General features: G+C 45.7%; 9 non-coding genes across 9 annotated transcripts; all 9 read left to right on the top strand.

The window, feature by feature from the left end:
• Window positions 1-1,801: 1,801 nt before the first annotated feature.
• On the top strand, window positions 1,802-1,992 carry LOC130335980 (U2 spliceosomal RNA). The gene has a single exon (XR_008877492.1). It is a non-coding gene; the product is annotated as a U2 spliceosomal RNA (small nuclear RNA).
• Window positions 1,993-4,081: 2,089 nt separating this feature from the next.
• Window positions 4,082-4,272, top strand: LOC130335975 (U2 spliceosomal RNA). Its single transcript, XR_008877487.1, has one exon. It is a non-coding gene; the product is annotated as a U2 spliceosomal RNA (small nuclear RNA).
• Window positions 4,273-6,351: 2,079 nt separating this feature from the next.
• LOC130335974 (U2 spliceosomal RNA) lies at window positions 6,352-6,542 on the top strand. Its single transcript, XR_008877486.1, has one exon. It is a non-coding gene; the product is annotated as a U2 spliceosomal RNA (small nuclear RNA).
• Window positions 6,543-8,633: 2,091 nt separating this feature from the next.
• On the top strand, window positions 8,634-8,824 carry LOC130335973 (U2 spliceosomal RNA). The gene has a single exon (XR_008877485.1). It is a non-coding gene; the product is annotated as a U2 spliceosomal RNA (small nuclear RNA).
• A 2,087-nt stretch (window positions 8,825-10,911) lies between these two features.
• Window positions 10,912-11,102, top strand: LOC130335972 (U2 spliceosomal RNA). The gene has a single exon (XR_008877484.1). It is a non-coding gene; the product is annotated as a U2 spliceosomal RNA (small nuclear RNA).
• Window positions 11,103-13,193: 2,091 nt separating this feature from the next.
• On the top strand, window positions 13,194-13,384 carry LOC130335970 (U2 spliceosomal RNA). The gene has a single exon (XR_008877483.1). It is a non-coding gene; the product is annotated as a U2 spliceosomal RNA (small nuclear RNA).
• Window positions 13,385-15,453: 2,069 nt separating this feature from the next.
• LOC130335968 (U2 spliceosomal RNA) lies at window positions 15,454-15,644 on the top strand. The gene has a single exon (XR_008877481.1). It is a non-coding gene; the product is annotated as a U2 spliceosomal RNA (small nuclear RNA).
• A 2,097-nt stretch (window positions 15,645-17,741) lies between these two features.
• Window positions 17,742-17,932, top strand: LOC130335967 (U2 spliceosomal RNA). The gene has a single exon (XR_008877480.1). It is a non-coding gene; the product is annotated as a U2 spliceosomal RNA (small nuclear RNA).
• Window positions 17,933-20,024: 2,092 nt separating this feature from the next.
• Window positions 20,025-20,215, top strand: LOC130335966 (U2 spliceosomal RNA). The gene has a single exon (XR_008877479.1). It is a non-coding gene; the product is annotated as a U2 spliceosomal RNA (small nuclear RNA).
• Window positions 20,216-21,790: the final 1,575 nt, after the last annotated feature.

The following is a 21,790-nucleotide window of genomic DNA, read 5'->3' as shown; positions in this document are numbered from 1 at the left end:
GGTGGGTGCTGAATGTTCCTAATTGACAAAATAAGATTAATGCTTATGAAGAAATATAAAATCTCATCCCTTCCCCAATATCGCGCCACACCCCTACCCCTTAATTCCCTGGTTGAACTTGATGGACATATGTCTTTTTTCGACCGTACTAACTATGTAACTATGTAACATAACATGGGGGGGGGGGGGTCTCCTGGCTGTTCACACAGGTGTGTCATTGCTGTACATTGACCATGCATTGCTTCTGTGGTATTGCAAAGGCAAAGACAAATGCTTCCAGCCATCCATTGCACTAATGGATTGGTCATCAGCTGGCTGTCTATGTCCCGCATCAATATAGACCAAAGTACAGAGGGTTAGGCTATGCTATTGTGCACCTACCTGATGCATCAGAAGGTGCGAGGCCCTTGCTAAATTCTGTGCACAGACTTTGAGATCTATGCTTTAGACTGTATCTAAACCTGCTCCAACATGGACTGACATTCTGGCCTACTTTCAGCCGATGCGACTTGTCTGTCGCTGAACAGTCGCTTTTTATGTATTCAGCACCTATGTATAATGTTGTAAAAATGCTCTAGAAGCTAAAGTCGCAGAAATGTCACACATATTTGGCCTGCAACTTTCTGTGCGACAAATTCAGACAGGAAAAATCAGTATAAATCCTTAGAAAATTATCCCCCAGTGTCTCCATCTGCTGGCGGTATTGAATAAGCATTGCTGCACTGATGGGGTATGCATTAGACGAAAAAAAAGAAGAAAAAGAAGAATAATACGCCCAGAAAAGAGGCGAAAAGGAGAAAAACGTAAAAAAACGTGAAAAAAAAGTAAGAGGAAGAGAAGGGAAAAAAAGGTGGAAATGGGTTTAAAAGTGATTTCGGCGGAGAAATATATATATATATATATATATATATATATATATATATATATATGCGCACACACACACATAGATATAAACGTATTCTCCGTTGAGATATTGCAGCCGCTGCTGTGTCCAGGCCCAGGAGCCTTAGCACTGTGCTGTGATGTCACTCAATACCACTGACATCACTAGGTGTAAACAACATCTCTCCTTTGCTGTGTATGTGACTATGGAGCTGTTTGGTGATGTCGTCTATTATGGCCTTCATAGAAGCAACAGGAGATTGTTGCATCCATCTAGAACCCTCAGAACTACAGTGCTATGATGTCACTCACTTCCACAGGCCTTGCAGAGTGTAAACAACAACAACCCAGCTTTGTTGTGTATGTAACCATAGGGATTTGTGATGTCACCTAGAACCTTCACAGCAGCGACAGCTTTATGAGGAGCATCAGCACTGCTCTGCCTGAGCAGAACCATCACCGCCATAGGTTGTCAAATAACCCGGATTTAACCCACACAGGTAAGTCCAATGGGGTGCAGGCATGTCCTCTATGCTTACAGCTTCCCGTGGGTGTTGGTTTGATACCGTTTGGGGACAGCCAAGGAGGCATCTGCAGGCAACAAAGGTAGGTGTGTGCTTGTGTGTGTGTTTCCTATGCAGATCCTAAGCCCAGTGTCACATGCAAGTAGGAGGAGTAAGAAGGGTTCCTGGCAAATCCGGGTTATGGATTGCATTTAAAAAGGCCCCGTGGGAGTGCAATGGGCCCCTGTCTTGCTGCTTAGCAATAATGGTATGGGTTTAGGTTCTGCTGTGTGTACTGGTGGTTGACTGCCCCCCAGCCCAGAGTGTGCATGGAAAATTGTCTGGCAGCCTCCCTGACAGCAAGCAGTGATAGTGCCCATGAAGGGGACCTTGTTGGGCCCGCCCCTTTCACGGTTATTGCTTCTCGGCCTTTTGGCTAAGATCAAGTGTAGTATCTGTTCTTATCAGTTTAATATCTGATACGTCCCCTATCTGGGGACCATATATTAAATGGATTTTTGAGAACGGGGGCCGATTTCGAAGCTTGCTTCCGTCGCCCTATGCATTGACCCGATATGGCAGTATCTTCGGGTACAGTGCACCACCCCCTTACAGGGTTAAAAAGAAAGATTCCTACTTTCATTGCTACCTGCTTGCTGGCTAGCCAGCTAGCCAGCCCTGTGGGCCTTGCTGCTGCTGCAGCCAAAAAACAAAAGGTGGTGCTGCTGCTGCTTCTGCTGCTTCTGCTTCTGCTTGTGTCTGGCCCCTGTTGGAGCGTCCAGGCACAGGACTTCTGCTGCTGCTGACTAAATGGCCTCCTTAATTGGATCATTTGAGTAGCCAGCACACCTGTGCAGGTAGGGCATGACATGATAGGCAGCTGCCTTGATAGCGGGTGGGTGCTGAATGTTCCTAATTGACAAAATAAGATTAATGCTTATGAAGAAATATAAAATCTCATCCCTTCCCCAATATCGCGCCACACCCCTACCCCTTAATTCCCTGGTTGAACTTGATGGACATATGTCTTTTTTCGACCGTACTAACTATGTAACTATGTAACATAACATGGGGGGGGGGGTCTCCTGGCTGTTCACACAGGTGTGTCATTGCTGTACATTGACCATGCATTGCTTCTGTGGTATTGCAAAGGCAAAGACAAATGCTTCCAGCCATCCATTGCACTAATGGATTGGTCATCAGCTGGCTGTCTATGTCCCGCATCAATATAGACCAAAGTACAGAGGGTTAGGCTATGCTATTGTGCACCTACCTGATGCATCAGAAGGTGCGAGGCCCTTGCTAAATTCTGTGCACAGACTTTGAGATCTATGCTTTAGACTGTATCTAAACCTGCTCCAACATGGACTGACATTCTGGCCTACTTTCAGCCGATGCGACTTGTCTGTCGCTGAACAGTCGCTTTTTATGTATTCAGCACCTATGTATAATGTTGTAAAAATGCTCTAGAAGCTAAAGTCGTAGAAATGTCACACATATTTGGCCTGCAACTTTCTGTGCGACAAATTCAGACAGGAAAAATCAGTATAAATCCTTAGAAAATTATCCCCCAGTGTCTCCATCTGCTGGCGGTATTGAATAAGCATTGCTGCACTGATGGGGTATGCATTAGACGAAAAAAAAGAAGAAAAAGAAGAATAATACGCCCAGAAAAGAGGCGAAAAGGAGAAAAACGTAAAAAAACGTGAAAAAAAAGTAAGAGGAAGAGAAGGGAAAAAAAGGTGGAAATGGGTTTAAAAGTGATTTCGGCGGAGAATATATATATATATATATATATATATATATATATATATATATATATATGCGCACACACACACATAGATATAAACGTATTCTCCGTTGAGATATTGCAGCCGCTGCTGTGTCCAGGCCCAGGAGCCTTAGCACTGTGCTGTGATGTCACTCAATACCACTGACATCACTAGGTGTAAACAACATCTCTCCTTTGCTGTGTATGTGACTATGGAGCTGTTTGGTGATGTCGTCTATTACGGCCTTCATAGAAGCAACAGGAGATTGTTGCATCCATCTTGAACCCTCAGAACTACAGTGCTATGATGTCACTCACTTCCACAGGCCTTGCAGAGTGTAAACAACAACAACCCAGCTTTGTTGTGTATGTAACCATAGGGATTTGTGATGTCACCTAGAACCTTCACAGCAGCGACAGCTTTATGAGGAGCATCAGCACTGCTCTGCCTGAGCAGAACCATCACCGCCATAGGTTGTCAAATAACCCGGATTTAACCCACACAGGTAAGTCCAATGGGGTGCAGGCATGTCCTCTATGCTTACAGCTTCCCGTGGGTGTTGGTTTGATACCGTTTGGGGACAGCCAAGGAGGCATCTGCAGGCAACAAAGGTAGGTGTGTGCTTGTGTGTGTGTTTCCTATGCAGATCCTAAGCCCAGTGTCACATGCAAGTAGGAGGAGTAAGAAGGGTTCCTGGCAAATCCGGGTTATGGATTGCATTTAAAAAGGCCCCGTGGGAGTGCAATGGGCCCCTGTCTTGCTGCTTAGCAATAATGGTATGGGTTTAGGTTCTGCTGTGTGTACTGGTGGTTGACTGCCCCCCAGCCCAGAGTGTGCATGGAAAATTGTCTGGCAGCCTCCCTGACAGCAAGCAGTGATAGTGCCCATGAAGGGGACCTTGTTGGGCCCGCCCCTTTCACGGTTATCGCTTCTCGGCCTTTTGGCTAAGATCAAGTGTAGTATCTGTTCTTATCAGTTTAATATCTGATACGTCCCCTATCTGGGGACCATATATTAAATGGATTTTTGAGAACGGGGGCCGATTTCGAAGCTTGCTTCCGTCGCCCTATGCATTGACCCGATATGGCAGTATCTTCGGGTACAGTGCACCACCCCCTTACAGGGTTAAAAAGAAAGATTCCTACTTTCATTGCTACCTGCTTGCTGGCTAGCCAGCTAGCCAGCCCTGTGGGCCTTGCTGCTGCTGCAGCCAAAAAACAAAAGGTGGTGCTGCTGCTGCTTCTGCTGCTTCTGCTTCTGCTTGTGTCTGGCCCCTGTTGGAGCGTCCAGGCACAGGACTTCTGCTGCTGCTGACTAAATGGCCTCCTTAATTGGATCATTTGAGTAGCCAGCACACCTGTGCAGGTAGGGCATGACATGATAGGCAGCTGCCTTGATAGCGGGTGGGTGCTGAATGTTCCTAATTGACAAAATAAGATTAATGCTTATGAAGAAATATAAAATCTCATCCCTTCCCCAATATCGCGCCACACCCCTACCCCTTAATTCCCTGGTTGAACTTGATGGACATATGTCTTTTTTTGACCGTACTAACTATGTAACTATGTAACATAACATGGGGGGGGGGGGTCTCCTGGCTGTTCACACAGGTGTGTCATTGCTGTACATTGACCATGCATTGCTTCTGTGGTATTGCAAAGGCAAAGACAAATGCTTCCAGCCATCCATTGCACTAATGGATTGGTCATCAGCTGGCTGTCTATGTCCCGCATCAATATAGACCAAAGTACAGAGGGTTAGGCTATGCTATTGTGCACCTACCTGATGCATCAGAAGGTGCGAGGCCCTTGCTAAATTCTGTGCACAGACTTTGAGATCTATGCTTTAGACTGTATCTAAACCTGCTCCAACATGGACTGACATTCTGGCCTACTTTCAGCCGATGCGACTTGTCTGTCGCTGAACAGTCGCTTTTTATGTATTCAGCACCTATGTATAATGTTGTAAAAATGCTCTAGAAGCTAAAGTCGCAGAAATGTCACACATATTTGGCCTGCAACTTTCTGTGCGACAAATTCAGACAGGAAAAATCAGTATAAATCCTTAGAAAATTATCCCCCAGTGTCTCCATCTGCTGGCGGTATTGAATAAGCATTGCTGCACTGATGGGGTATGCATTAGACGAAAAAAAAGAAGAAAAAGAAGAATAATACGCCCAGAAAAGAGGCGAAAAGGAGAAAAACGTAAAAAAACGTGAAAAAAAAGTAAGAGGAAGAGAAGGGAAAAAAAGGTGGAAATGGGTTTAAAAGTGATTTCGGCGGAGAAATATATATATATATATATATATATATATATATATATGCGCACACACACACATAGATATAAACGTATTCTCCGTTGAGATATTGCAGCCGCTGCTGTGTCCAGGCCCAGGAGCCTTAGCACTGTGCTGTGATGTCACTCAATACCACTGACATCACTAGGTGTAAACAACATCTCTCCTTTGCTGTGTATGTGACTATGGAGCTGTTTGGTGATGTCGTCTATTACGGCCTTCATAGAAGCAACAGGAGATTGTTGCATCCATCTTGAACCCTCAGAACTACAGTGCTATGATGTCACTCACTTCCACAGGCCTTGCAGAGTGTAAACAACAACAACCCAGCTTTGTTGTGTATGTAACCATAGGGATTTGTGATGTCACCTAGAACCTTCACAGCAGCGACAGCTTTATGAGGAGCATCAGCACTGCTCTGCCTGAGCAGAACCATCACCGCCATAGGTTGTCAAATAACCCGGATTTAACCCACACAGGTAAGTCCAATGGGGTGCAGGCATGTCCTCTATGCTTACAGCTTCCCGTGGGTGTTGGTTTGATACCGTTTGGGGACAGCCAAGGAGGCATCTGCAGGCAACAAAGGTAGGTGTGTGCTTGTGTGTGTGTTTCCTATGCAGATCCTAAGCCCAGTGTCACATGCAAGTAGGAGGAGTAAGAAGGGTTCCTGGCAAATCCGGGTTATGGATTGCATTTAAAAAGGCCCCGTGGGAGTGCAATGGGCCCCTGTCTTGCTGCTTAGCAATAATGGTATGGGTTTAGGTTCTGCTGTGTGTACTGGTGGTTGACTGCCCCCCAGCCCAGAGTGTGCATGGAAAATTGTCTGGCAGCCTCCCTGACAGCAAGCAGTGATAGTGCCCATGAAGGGGACCTTGTTGGGCCCGCCCCTTTCACGGTTATCGCTTCTCGGCCTTTTGGCTAAGATCAAGTGTAGTATCTGTTCTTATCAGTTTAATATCTGATACGTCCCCTATCTGGGGACCATATATTAAATGGATTTTTGAGAACGGGGGCCGATTTCGAAGCTTGCTTCCGTCGCCCTATGCATTGACCCGATATGGCAGTATCTTCGGGTACAGTGCACCACCCCCTTACATGGTTAAAAAGAAAGATTCCTACTTTCATTGCTACCTGCTTGCTGGCTAGCCAGCTAGCCAGCCCTGTGGGCCTTGCTGCTGCTGCAGCCAAAAAACAAAAGGCGGTGCTGCTGCTGCTTCTGCTGCTTCTGCTTCTGCTTGTGTCTGGCCCCTGTTGGAGCGTCCAGGCACAGGACTTCTGCTGCTGCTGACTAAATGGCCTCCTTAATTGGATCATTTGAGTAGCCAGCACACCTGTGCAGGTAGGGCATGACATGATAGGCAGCTGCCTTGATAGCGGGTGGGTGCTGAATGTTCCTAATTGACAAAATAAGATTAATGCTTATGAAGAAATATAAAATCTCATCCCTTCCCCAATATCGCGCCACACCCCTACCCCTTAATTCCCTGGTTGAACTTGATGGACATATGTCTTTTTTCGACCGTACTAACTATGTAACTATGTAACATAACATGGGGGGGGGGTCTCCTGGCTGTTCACACAGGTGTGTCATTGCTGTACATTGACCATGCATTGCTTCTGTGGTATTGCAAAGGCAAAGACAAATGCTTCCAGCCATCCATTGCACTAATGGATTGGTCATCAGCTGGCTGTCTATGTCCCGCATCAATATAGACCAAAGTACAGAGGGTTAGGCTATGCTATTGTGCACCTACCTGATGCATCAGAAGGTGCGAGGCCCTTGCTAAATTCTGTGCACAGACTTTGAGATCTATGCTTTAGACTGTATCTAAACCTGCTCCAACATGGACTGACATTCTGGCCTACTTTCAGCCGATGCGACTTGTCTGTCGCTGAACAGTCGCTTTTTATGTATTCAGCACCTATGTATAATGTTGTAAAAATGCTCTAGAAGCTAAAGTCGCAGAAATGTCACACATATTTGGCCTGCAACTTTCTGTGCGACAAATTCAGACAGGAAAAATCAGTATAAATCCTTAGAAAATTATCCCCCAGTGTCTCCATCTGCTGGCGGTATTGAATAAGCATTGCTGCACTGATGGGGTATGCATTAGACGAAAAAAAAGAAGAAAAAGAAGAATAATACGCCCAGAAAAGAGGCGAAAAGGAGAAAAACGTAAAAAAACGTGAAAAAAAAGTAAGAGGAAGAGAAGGGAAAAAAAGGTGGAAATGGGTTTAAAAGTGATTTCGGCGGAGAAATATATATATATATATATATATATATATATATATATATATATATATATATGCGCACACACACACATAGATATAAACGTATTCTCCGTTGAGATATTGCAGCCGCTGCTGTGTCCAGGCCCAGGAGCCTTAGCACTGTGCTGTGATGTCACTCAATACCACTGACATCACTAGGTGTAAACAACATCTCTCCTTTGCTGTGTATGTGACTATGGAGCTGTTTGGTGATGTCGTCTATTACGGCCTTCATAGAAGCAACAGGAGATTGTTGCATCCATCTTGAACCCTCAGAACTACAGTGCTATGATGTCACTCACTTCCACAGGCCTTGCAGAGTGTAAACAACAACAACCCAGCTTTGTTGTGTATGTAACCATAGGGATTTGTGATGTCACCTAGAACCTTCACAGCAGCGACAGCTTTATGAGGAGCATCAGCACTGCTCTGCCTGAGCAGAACCATCACCGCCATAGGTTGTCAAATAACCCGGATTTAACCCACACAGGTAAGTCCAATGGGGTGCAGGCATGTCCTCTATGCTTACAGCTTCCCGTGGGTGTTGGTTTGATACCGTTTGGGGACAGCCAAGGAGGCATCTGCAGGCAACAAAGGTAGGTGTGTGCTTGTGTGTGTGTTTCCTATGCAGATCCTAAGCCCAGTGTCACATGCAAGTAGGAGGAGTAAGAAGGGTTCCTGGCAAATCCGGGTTATGGATTGCATTTAAAAAGGCCCCGTGGGAGTGCAATGGGCCCCTGTCTTGCTGCTTAGCAATAATGGTATGGGTTTAGGTTCTGCTGTGTGTACTGGTGGTTGACTGCCCCCCAGCCCAGAGTGTGCATGGAAAATTGTCTGGCAGCCTCCCTGACAGCAAGCAGTGATAGTGCCCATGAAGGGGACCTTGTTGGGCCCGCCCCTTTCACGGTTATCGCTTCTCGGCCTTTTGGCTAAGATCAAGTGTAGTATCTGTTCTTATCAGTTTAATATCTGATACGTCCCCTATCTGGGGACCATATATTAAATGGATTTTTGAGAACGGGGGCCGATTTCGAAGCTTGCTTCCGTCGCCCTATGCATTGACCCGATATGGCAGTATCTTCGGGTACAGTGCACCACCCCCTTACATGGTTAAAAAGAAAGATTCCTACTTTCATTGCTACCTGCTTGCTGGCTAGCCAGCTAGCCAGCCCTGTGGGCCTTGCTGCTGCTGCAGCCAAAAAACAAAAGGCGGTGCTGCTGCTGCTTCTGCTGCTTCTGCTTCTGCTTGTGTCTGGCCCCTGTTGGAGCGTCCAGGCACAGGACTTCTGCTGCTGCTGACTAAATGGCCTCCTTAATTGGATCATTTGAGTAGCCAGCACACCTGTGCAGGTAGGGCATGACATGATAGGCAGCTGCCTTGATAGCGGGTGGGTGCTGAATGTTCCTAATTGACAAAATAAGATTAATGCTTATGAAGAAATATAAAATCTCATCCCTTCCCCAATATCGCGCCACACCCCTACCCCTTAATTCCCTGGTTGAACTTGATGGACATATGTCTTTTTTCGACCGTACTAACTATGTAACTATGTAACATAACATGGGGGGGGGGGTCTCCTGGCTGTTCACACAGGTGTGTCATTGCTGTACATTGACCATGCATTGCTTCTGTGGTATTGCAAAGGCAAAGACAAATGCTTCCAGCCATCCATTGCACTAATGGATTGGTCATCAGCTGGCTGTCTATGTCCCGCATCAATATAGACCAAAGTACAGAGGGTTAGGCTATGCTATTGTGCACCTACCTGATGCATCAGAAGGTGCGAGGCCCTTGCTAAATTCTGTGCACAGACTTTGAGATCTATGCTTTAGACTGTATCTAAACCTGCTTCCAACATGGACTGACATTCTGGCCTACTTTCAGCCGATGCGACTTGTCTGTCGCTGAACAGTCGCTTTTTATGTATTCAGCACCTATGTATAATGTTGTAAAAATGCTCTAGAAGCTAAAGTCGCAGAAATGTCACACATATTTGGCCTGCAACTTTCTGTGCGACAAATTCAGACAGGAAAAATCAGTATAAATCCTTAGAAAATTATCCCCCAGTGTCTCCATCTGCTGGCGGTATTGAATAAGCATTGCTGCACTGATGGGGTATGCATTAGACGAAAAAAAAGAAGAAAAAGAAGAATAATACGCCCAGAAAAGAGGCGAAAAGGAGAAAAACGTAAAAAAACGTGAAAAAAAAGTAAGAGGAAGAGAAGGGAAAAAAAGGTGGAAATGGGTTTAAAAGTGATTTCGGCGGAGAAATATATATATATATATATATATATATATATATATATATATATATGCGCACACACACACATAGATATAAACGTATTCTCCGTTGAGATATTGCAGCCGCTGCTGTGTCCAGGCCCAGGAGCCTTAGCACTGTGCTGTGATGTCACTCAATACCACTGACATCACTAGGTGTAAACAACATCTCTCCTTTGCTGTGTATGTGACTATGGAGCTGTTTGGTGATGTCGTCTATTACGGCCTTCATAGAAGCAACAAGAGATTGTTGCATCCATCTTGAACCCTCAGAACTACAGTGCTATGATGTCACTCACTTCCACAGGCCTTGCAGAGTGTAAACAACAACAACCCAGCTTTGTTGTGTATGTAACCATAGGGATTTGTGATGTCACCTAGAACCTTCACAGCAGCGACAGCTTTATGAGGAGCATCAGCACTGCTCTGCCTGAGCAGAACCATCACCGCCATAGGTTGTCAAATAACCCGGATTTAACCCACACAGGTAAGTCCAATGGGGTGCAGGCATGTCCTCTATGCTTACAGCTTCCCGTGGGTGTTGGTTTGATACCGTTTGGGGACAGCCAAGGAGGCATCTGCAGGCAACAAAGGTAGGTGTGTGCTTGTGTGTGTGTTTCCTATGCAGATCCTAAGCCCAGTGTCACATGCAAGTAGGAGGAGTAAGAAGGGTTCCTGGCAAATCCGGGTTATGGATTGCATTTAAAAAGGCCCCGTGGGAGTGCAATGGGCCCCTGTCTTGCTGCTTAGCAATAATGGTATGGGTTTAGGTTCTGCTGTGTGTACTGGTGGTTGACTGCCCCCCAGCCCAGAGTGTGCATGGAAAATTGTCTGGCAGCCTCCCTGACAGCAAGCAGTGATAGTGCCCATGAAGGGGACCTTGTTGGGCCCGCCCCTTTCACGGTTATCGCTTCTCGGCCTTTTGGCTAAGATCAAGTGTAGTATCTGTTCTTATCAGTTTAATATCTGATACGTCCCCTATCTGGGGACCATATATTAAATGGATTTTTGAGAACGGGGGCCGATTTCGAAGCTTGCTTCCGTCGCCCTATGCATTGACCCGATATGGCAGTATCTTCGGGTACAGTGCACCACCCCCTTACAGGGTTAAAAAGAAAGATTCCTACTTTCATTGCTACCTGCTGGCTGGCTAGCCAGCTAGCCAGCCCTGTGGGCCTTGCTGCTGCTGCAGCCAAAAAACAAAAGGTGGTGCTGCTGCTGCTTCTGCTGCTTCTGCTTCTGCTTGTGTCTGGCCCCTGTTGGAGCGTCCAGGCACAGGACTTCTGCTGCTGCTGACTAAATGGCCTCCTTAATTGGATCATTTGAGTAGCCAGCACACCTGTGCAGGTAGGGCATGACATGATAGGCAGCTGCCTTGATAGCGGGTGGGTGCTGAATGTACCTAATTGACAAAATAAGATTAATGCTTATGAAGAAATATAAAATCTCATCCCTTCCCCAATATCGCGCCACACCCCTACCCCTTAATTCCCTGGTTGAACTTGATGGACATATGTCTTTTTTCGACCGTACTAACTATGTAACTATGTAACATAACATGGGGGGGGGGGTCTCCTGGCTGTTCACACAGGTGTGTCATTGCTGTACATTGACCATGCATTGCTTCTGTGGTATTGCAAAGGCAAAGACAAATGCTTCCAGCCATCCATTGCACTAATGGATTGGTCATCAGCTGGCTGTCTATGTCCCGCATCAATATAGACCAAAGTACAGAGGGTTAGGCTATGCTATTGTGCACCTACCTGATGCATCAGAAGGTGCGAGGCCCTTGCTAAATTCTGTGCACAGACTTTGAGATCTATGCTTTAGACTGTATCTAAACCTGCTCCAACATGGACTGACATTCTGGCCTACTTTCAGCCGATGCGACTTGTCTGTCGCTGAACAGTCGCTTTTTATGTATTCAGCACCTATGTATAATGTTGTAAAAATGCTCTAGAAGCTAAAGTCGCAGAAATGTCACACATATTTGGCCTGCAACTTTCTGTGCGACAAATTCAGACAGGAAAAATCAGTATAAATCCTTAGAAAATTATCCCCCAGTGTCTCCATCTGCTGGCGGTATTGAATAAGCATTGCTGCACTGATGGGGTATGCATTAGACGAAAAAAAAGAAGAAAAAGAAGAATAATACGCCCAGAAAAGAGGCGAAAAGGAGAAAAACGTAAAAAAACGTGAAAAAAAGTAAGAGGAAGAGAAGGGAAAAAAAGGTGGAAATGGGTTTAAAAGTGATTTCGGCGGAGAAATATATATATATATATATATATATATATATATATATATATATATATATATGCGCACACACACACATAGATATAAACGTATTCTCCGTTGAGATATTGCAGCCGCTGCTGTGTCCAGGCCCAGGAGCCTTAGCACTGTGCTGTGATGTCACTCAATACCACTGACATCACTAGGTGTAAACAACATCTCTCCTTTGCTGTGTATGTGACTATGGAGCTGTTTGGTGATGTCGTCTATTACGGCCTTCATAGAAGCAACAGGAGATTGTTGCATCCATCTTGAACCCTCAGAACTACAGTGCTATGATGTCACTCACTTCCACAGGCCTTGCAGAGTGTAAACAACAACAACCCAGCTTTGTTGTGTATGTAACCATAGGGATTTGTGATGTCACCTAGAACCTTCACAGCAGCGACAGCTTTATGAGGAGCATCAGCACTGCTCTGCCTGAGCAGAACCATCACCGCCATAGGTTGTCAAATAACCCGGATTTAACCCACACAGGTAAGTCCAATGGGGTGCAGGCATGTCCTCTATGCTTACAGCTTCCCGTGGGTGTTGGTTTGATACCGTTTGGGGACAGCCAAGGAGGCATCTGCAGGCAACAAAGGTAGGTGTGTGCTTGTGTGTGTGTTTCCTATGCAGATCCTAAGCCCAGTGTCACATGCAAGTAGGAGGAGTAAGAAGGGTTCCTGGCAAATCCGGGTTATGGATTGCATTTAAAAAGGCCCCGTGGGAGTGCAATGGGCCCCTGTCTTGCTGCTTAGCAATAATGGTATGGGTTTAGGTTCTGCTGTGTGTACTGGTGGTTGACTGCCCCCCAGCCCAGAGTGTGCATGGAAAATTGTCTGGCAGCCTCCCTGACAGCAAGCAGTGATAGTGCCCATGAAGGGGACCTTGTTGGGCCCGCCCCTTTCACGGTTATCGCTTCTCGGCCTTTTGGCTAAGATCAAGTGTAGTATCTGTTCTTATCAGTTTAATATCTGATACGTCCCCTATCTGGGGACCATATATTAAATGGATTTTTGAGAACGGGGGCCGATTTCGAAGCTTGCTTCCGTCGCCCTATGCATTGACCCGATATGGCAGTATCTTCGGGTACAGTGCACCACCCCCTTACAGGGTTAAAAAGAAAGATTCCTACTTTCATTGCTACCTGCTTGCTGGCTAGCCAGCCCTGTGGGCCTTGCTGCTGCTGCAGCCAAAAAACAAAAGGTGGTGCTGCTGCTGCTGCTTCTGCTTGTGTCTGGCCCCTGTTGGAGCGTCCAGGCACAGGACTTCTGCTGCTGCTGACTAAATGGCCTCCTTAATTGGATCATTTGAGTAGCCAGCACACCTGTGCAGGTAGGGCATGACATGATAGGCAGCTGCCTTGATAGCGGGTGGGTGCTGAATGTTCCTAATTGACAAAATAAGATTAATGCTTATGAAGAAATATAAAATCTCATCCCTTCCCCAATATCGCGCCACACCCCTACCCCTTAATTCCCTGGTTGAACTTGATGGACATATGTCTTTTTTCGACCGTACTAACTATGTAACTATGTAACATAACATGGGGGGGGGGGGTCTCCTGGCTGTTCACACAGGTGTGTCATTGCTGTACATTGACCATGCATTGCTTCTGTGGTATTGCAAAGGCAAAGACAAATGCTTCCAGCCATCCATTGCACTAATGGATTGGTCATCAGCTGGCTGTCTATGTCCCGCATCAATATAGACCAAAGTACAGAGGGTTAGGCTATGCTATTGTGCACCTACCTGATGCATCAGAAGGTGCGAGGCCCTTGCTAAATTCTGTGCACAGACTTTGAGATCTATGCTTTAGACTGTATCTAAACCTGCTCCAACATGGACTGACATTCTGGCCTACTTTCAGCCGATGCGACTTGTCTGTCGCTGAACAGTCGCTTTTTATGTATTCAGCACCTATGTATAATGTTGTAAAAATGCTCTAGAAGCTAAAGTCGCAGAAATGTCACACATATTTGGCCTGCAACTTTCTGTGCGACAAATTCAGACAGGAAAAATCAGTATAAATCCTTAGAAAATTATCCCCCAGTGTCTCCATCTGCTGGCGGTATTGAATAAGCATTGCTGCACTGATGGGGTATGCATTAGACGAAAAAAAAGAAGAAAAAGAAGAATAATACGCCCAGAAAAGAGGCGAAAAGGAGAAAAACGTAAAAAAACGTGAAAAAAAAGTAAGAGGAAGAGAAGGGAAAAAAAGGTGGAAATGGGTTTAAAAGTGATTTCGGCGGAGAAATATATATATATATATATATATATATATATATATATATATATATATGCGCACACACACACATAGATATAAACGTATTCTCCGTTGAGATATTGCAGCCGCTGCTGTGTCCAGGCCCAGGAGCCTTAGCACTGTGCTGTGATGTCACTCAATACCACTGACATCACTAGGTGTAAACAACATCTCTCCTTTGCTGTGTATGTGACTATGGAGCTGTTTGGTGATGTCGTCTATTACGGCCTTCATAGAAGCAACAGGAGATTGTTGCATCCATCTTGAACCCTCAGAACTACAGTGCTATGATGTCACTCACTTCCACAGGCCTTGCAGAGTGTAAACAACAACAACCCAGCTTTGTTGTGTATGTAACCATAGGGATTTGTGATGTCACCTAGAACCTTCACAGCAGCGACAGCTTTATGAGGAGCATCAGCACTGCTCTGCCTGAGCAGAACCATCACCGCCATAGGTTGTCAAATAACCCGGATTTAACCCACACAGGTAAGTCCAATGGGGTGCAGGCATGTCCTCTATGCTTACAGCTTCCCGTGGGTGTTGGTTTGATACCGTTTGGGGACAGCCAAGGAGGCATCTGCAGGCAACAAAGGTAGGTGTGTGCTTGTGTGTGTGTTTCCTATGCAGATCCTAAGCCCAGTGTCACATGCAAGTAGGAGGAGTAAGAAGGGTTCCTGGCAAATCCGGGTTATGGATTGCATTTAAAAAGGCCCCGTGGGAGTGCAATGGGCCCCTGTCTTGCTGCTTAGCAATAATGGTATGGGTTTAGGTTCTGCTGTGTGTACTGGTGGTTGACTGCCCCCCAGCCCAGAGTGTGCATGGAAAATTGTCTGGCAGCCTCCCTGACAGCAAGCAGTGATAGTGCCCATGAAGGGGACCTTGTTGGGCCCGCCCCTTTCACGGTTATCGCTTCTCGGCCTTTTGGCTAAGATCAAGTGTAGTATCTGTTCTTATCAGTTTAATATCTGATACGTCCCCTATCTGGGGACCATATATTAAATGGATTTTTGAGAACGGGGGCCGATTTCGAAGCTTGCTTCCGTCGCCCTATGCATTGACCCGATATGGCAGTATCTTCGGGTACAGTGCACCACCCCCTTACAGGGTTAAAAAGAAAGATTCCTACTTTCATTGCTACCTGCTTGCTGGCTAGCCAGCTAGCCAGCCCTGTGGGCCTTGCTGCTGCTGCTGCAGCCAAAAAACAAAAGGTGGTGCTGCTGCTGCTTCTGCTGCTTCTGCTTCTGCTTGTGTCTGGCCCCTGTTGGAGCGTCCAGGCACAGGACTTCTGCTGCTGCTGACTAAATGGCCTCCTTAATTGGATCATTTGAGTAGCCAGCACACCTGTGCAGGTAGGGCATGACATGATAGGCAGCTGCCTTGATAGCGGGTGGGTGCTGAATGTTCCTAATTGACAAAATAAGATTAATGCTTATGAAGAAATATAAAATCTCATCCCTTCCCCAATATCGCGCCACACCCCTACCCCTTAATTCCCTGGTTGAACTTGATGGACATATGTCTTTTTTCGACCGTACTAACTATGTAACTATGTAACATAACATGGGGGGGGGGGGGTCTCCTGGCTGTTCACACAGGTGTGTCATTGCTGTACATTGACCATGCATTGCTTCTGTGGTATTGCAAAGGCAAAGACAAATGCTTCCAGCCATCCATTGCACTAATGGATTGGTCATCAGCTGGCTGTCTATGTCCCGCATCAATATAGACCAAAGTACAGAGGGTTAGGCTATGCTATTGTGCACCTACCTGATGCATCAGAAGGTGCGAGGCCCTTGCTAAATTCTGTGCACAGACTTTGAGATCTATGCTTTAGACTGTATCTAAACCTGCTCCAACATGGACTGACATTCTGGCCTACTTTCAGCCGATGCGACTTGTCTGTCGCTGAACAGTCGCTTTTTATGTATTCAGCACCTATGTATAATGTTGTAAAAATGCTCTAGAAGCTAAAGTCGCAGAAATGTCACACATATTTGGCCTGCAACTTTCTGTGCGACAAATTCAGACAGGAAAAATCAGTATAAATCCTTAGAAAATTATCCCCCAGTGTCTCCATCTGCTGGCGGTATTGAATAAGCATTGCTGCACTGATGGGGTATGCATTAGACGAAAAAAAAGAAGAAAAAGAAGAATAATACGCCCAGAAAAGAGGCGAAAAGGAGAAAAACGTAAAAAAACGTGAAAAAAAAGTAAGAGGAAGAGAAGGGAAAAAAAGGTGGAAATGGGTTTAAAAGTGATTTTGGCGGAGAAATATATATATATATATATATATATATATATATATATATATATATATATATGCGCACACACACACATAGATATAAACGTATTCTCCGTTGAGATATTGCAGCCGCTGCTGTGTCCAGGCCCAGGAGCCTTAGCACTGTGCTGTGATGTCACTCAATACCACTGACATCACTAGGTGTAAACAACATCTCTCCTTTGCTGTGTATGTGACTAAGGAGCTGTTTGGTGATGTCGTCTATTACGGCCTTCATAGAAGCAACAGGAGATTGTTGCATCCATCTTGAACCCTCAGAACTACAGTGCTATGATGTCACTCACTTCCACAGGCCTTGCAGAGTGTAAACAACAACAACCCAGCTTTGTTGTGTATGTAACCATAGGGATTTGTGATGTCACCTAGAACCTTCACAGCAGCGACAGCTTTATGAGGAGCATCAGCACTGCTCTGCCTGAGCAGAACCATCACCGCCATAGGTTGTCAAATAACCCGGATTTAACCCACACAGGTAAGTCCAATGGGGTGCAGGCATGTCCTCTATGCTTACAGCTTCCCGTGGGTGTTGGTTTGATACCGTTTGGGGACAGCCAAGGAGGCATCTGCAGGCAACAAAGGTAGGTGTGTGCTTGTGTGTATGTTTCCTATGCAGATCCTAAGCCCAGTGTCACATGCAAGTAGGAGGAGTAAGAAGGGTTCCTGGCAAATCCGGGTTATGGATTGCATTTAAAAAGGCCCCGTGGGAGTGCAATGGGCCCCTGTCTTGCTGCTTAGCAATAATGGTATGGGTTTAGGTTCTGCTGTGTGTACTGGTGGTTGACTGCCCCCCAGCCCAGAGTGTGCATGGAAAATTGTCTGGCAGCCTCCCTGACAGCAAGCAGTGATAGTGCCCATGAAGGGGACCTTGTTGGGCCCGCCCCTTTCACGGTTATCGCTTCTCGGCCTTTTGGCTAAGATCAAGTGTAGTATCTGTTCTTATCAGTTTAATATCTGATACGTCCCCTATCTGGGGACCATATATTAAATGGATTTTTGAGAACGGGGGCCGATTTCGAAGCTTGCTTCCGTCGCCCTATGCATTGACCCGATATGGCAGTATCTTCGGGTACAGTGCACCACCCCCTTACAGGGTTAAAAAGAAAGATTCCTACTTTCATTGCTACCTGCTTGCTGGCTAGCCAGCTAGCCAGCCCTGTGGGCCTTGCTGCTGCTGCAGCCAAAAAACAAAAGGTGGTGCTGCTGCTGCTTCTGCTGCTTCTGCTTCTGCTTGTGTCTGGCCCCTGTTGGAGCGTCCAGGCACAGGACTTCTGCTGCTGCTGACTAAATGGCCTCCTTAATTGGATCATTTGAGTAGCCAGCACACCTGTGCAGGTAGGGCATGACATGATAGGCAGCTGCCTTGATAGCGGGTGGGTGCTGAATGTTCCTAATTGACAAAATAAGATTAATGCTTATGAAGAAATATAAAATCTCATCCCTTCCCCAATATCGCGCCACACCCCTACCCCTTAATTCCCTGGTTGAACTTGATGGACATATGTCTTTTTTCGACCGTACTAACTATGTAACTATGTAACATAACATGGGGGGGGGGGTCTCCTGGCTGTTCACACAGGTGTGTCATTGCTGTACATTGACCATGCATTGCTTCTGTGGTATTGCAAAGGCAAAGACAAATGCTTCCAGCCATCCATTGCACTAATGGATTGGTCATCAGCTGGCTGTCTATGTCCCGCATCAATATAGACCAAAGTACAGAGGGTTAGGCTATGCTATTGTGCACCTACCTGATGCATCAGAAGGTGCGAGGCCCTTGCTAAATTCTGTGCACAGACTTTGAGATCTATGCTTTAGACTGTATCTAAACCTGCTCCAACATGGACTGACATTCTGGCCTACTTTCAGCCGATGCGACTTGTCTGTCGCTGAACAGTCGCTTTTTATGTATTCAGCACCTATGTATAATGTTGTAAAAATGCTCTAGAAGCTAAAGTCGCAGAAATGTCACACATATTTGGCCTGCAACTTTCTGTGTGACAAATTCAGACAGGAAAAATCAGTATAAATCCTTAGAAAATTATCCCCCAGTGTCTCCATCTGCTGGCGGTATTGAATAAGCATTGCTGCACTGATGGGGTATGCATTAGACGAAAAAAAAGAAGAAAAAGAAGAATAATACGCCCAGAAAAGAGGCGAAAAGGAGAAAAACGTAAAAAAACGTGAAAAAAAAGTAAGAGGAAGAGAAGGGAAAAAAAGGTGGAAATGGGTTTAAAAGTGATTTCGGCGGAGAAATATATATATATATATATATATATATATATATATATATATATATATATATGCGCACACACACACATAGATATAAACGTATTCTCCGTTGAGATATTGCAGCCGCTGCTGTGTCCAGGCCCAGGAGCCTTAGCACTGTGCTGTGATGTCACTCAATACCACTGACATCACTAGGTGTAAACAACATCTCTCCTTTGCTGTGTATGTGACTATGGAGCTGTTTGGTGATGTCGTCTATTACGGCCTTCATAGAAGCAACAGGAGATTGTTGCATCCATCTTGAACCCTCAGAACTACAGTGCTATGATGTCACTCACTTCCACAGGCCTTGCAGAGTGTAAACAACAACAACCCAGCTTTGTTGTGTATGTAACCATAGGGATTTGTGATGTCACCTAGAACCTTCACAGCAGCGACAGCTTTATGAGGAGCATCAGCACTGCTCTGCCTGAGCAGAACCATCACCGCCATAGGTTGTCAAATAACCCGGATTTAACCCACACAGGTAAGTCCAATGGGGTGCAGGCATGTCCTCTATGCTTACAGCTTCCCGTGGGTGTTGGTTTGATACCGTTTGGGGACAGCCAAGGAGGCATCTGCAGGCAACAAAGGTAGGTGTGTGCTTGTGTGTGTGTTTCCTATGCAGATCCTAAGCCCAGTGTCACATGCAAGTAGGAGGAGTAAGAAGGGTTCCTGGCAAATCCGGGTTATGGATTGCATTTAAAAAGGCCCCGTGGGAGTGCAATGGGCCCCTGTCTTGCTGCTTAGCAATAATGGTATGGGTTTAGGTTCTGCTGTGTGTACTGGTGGTTGACTGCCCCCCAGCCCAGAGTGTGCATGGAAAATTGTCTGGCAGCCTCCCTGACAGCAAGCAGTGATAGTGCCCATGAAGGGGACCTTGTTGGGCCCGCCCCTTTCACGGTTATCGCTTCTCGGCCTTTTGGCTAAGATCAAGTGTAGTATCTGTTCTTATCAGTTTAATATCTGATACGTCCCCTATCTGGGGACCATATATTAAATGGATTTTTGAGAACGGGGGCCGATTTCGAAGCTTGCTTCCGTCGCCCTATGCATTGACCCGATATGGCAGTATCTTCGGGTACAGTGCACCACCCCCTTACAGGGTTAAAAAGAAAGATTCCTACTTTCATTGCTACCTGCTTGCTGGCTAGCCAGCTAGCCAGCCCTGTGGGCCTTGCTGCTGCTGCTGCAGCCAAAAAACAAAAGGTGGTGCTGCTGCTGCTTCTGCTGCTTCTGCTTCTGCTTGTGTCTGGCCCCTGTTGGAGCGTCCAGGCACAGGACTTCTGCTGCTGCTGACTAAATGGCCTCCTTAATTGGATCATTTGAGTAGCCAGCACACCTGTGCAGGTAGGGCATGACATGATAGGCAGCTGCCTTGATAGCGGGTGGGTGCTGAATGTTCCTAATTGACAAAATAAGATTAATGCTTATGAAGAAATATAAAATCTCATCCCTTCCCCAATATCGCGCCACACCCCTACCCCTTAATTCCCTGGTTGAACTTGATGGACATATGTCTTTTTTCGACCGTACTAACTATGTAACTATGTAACATAACATGGGGGGGGGGGTCTCCTGGCTGTTCACACAGGTGTGTCATTGCTGTACATTGACCATGCATTGCTTCTGTGGTATTGCAAAGGCAAAGACAAATGCTTCCAGCCATCCATTGCACTAATGGATTGGTCATCAGCTGGCTGTCTATGTCCCGCATCAATATAGACCAAAGTACAGAGGGTTAGGCTATGCTATTGTGCACCTACCTGATGCATCAGAAGGTGCGAGGCCCTTGCTAAATTCTGTGCACAGACTTTGAGATCTATGCTTTAGACTGTATCTAAACCTGCTCCAACATGGACTGACATTCTGGCCTACTTTCAGCCGATGCGACTTGTCTGTCGCTGAACAGTCGCTTTTTATGTATTCAGCACCTATGTATAATGTTGTAAAAATGCTCTAGAAGCTAAAGTCGCAGAAATGTCACACATATTTGGCCTGCAACTTTCTGTGCGACAAATTCAGACAGGAAAAATCAGTATAAATCCTTAGAAAATTATCCCCCAGTGTCTCCATCTGCTGGCGGTATTGAATAAGCATTGCTGCACTGATGGGGTATGCATTAGACGAAAAAAAAGAAGAAAAAGAAGAATAATACGCCCAGAAAAGAGGCGAAAAGGAGAAAAACGTAAAAAAACGTGAAAAAAAAGTAAGAGGAAGAGAAGGGAAAAAAAGGTGGAAATGGGTTTAAAAGTGATTTCGGCGGAGAAATATATATATATATATATATATATATATATATATATATATATATGCGCACACACACACATAGATATAAACGTATTCTCCGTTGAGATATTGCAGCCGCTGCTGTGTCCAGGCCCAGGAGCCTTAGCACTGTGCTGTGATGTCACTCAATACCACTGACATCACTAGGTGTAAACAACATCTCTCCTTTGCTGTGTATGTGACTATGGAGCTGTTTGGTGATGTCGTCTATTACGGCCTTCATAGAAGCAACAGGAGATTGTTGCATCCATCTTGAACCCTCAGAACTACAGTGCTATGATGTCACTCACTTCCACAGGCCTTGCAGAGTGTAAACAACAACAACCCAGCTTTGTTGTGTATGTAACCATAGGGATTTGTGATGTCACCTAGAACCTTCACAG

Source organism: Hyla sarda, unplaced genomic scaffold, assembly GCF_029499605.1.
Source record: "Hyla sarda isolate aHylSar1 unplaced genomic scaffold, aHylSar1.hap1 scaffold_465, whole genome shotgun sequence".
In the NCBI taxonomy this organism is placed as follows: domain Eukaryota; kingdom Metazoa; phylum Chordata; class Amphibia; order Anura; family Hylidae; genus Hyla; species Hyla sarda.
The sequence above is the reverse complement of the archived record's forward strand: the minus strand, read 5'-3'. Positions and strand labels throughout refer to the sequence as shown.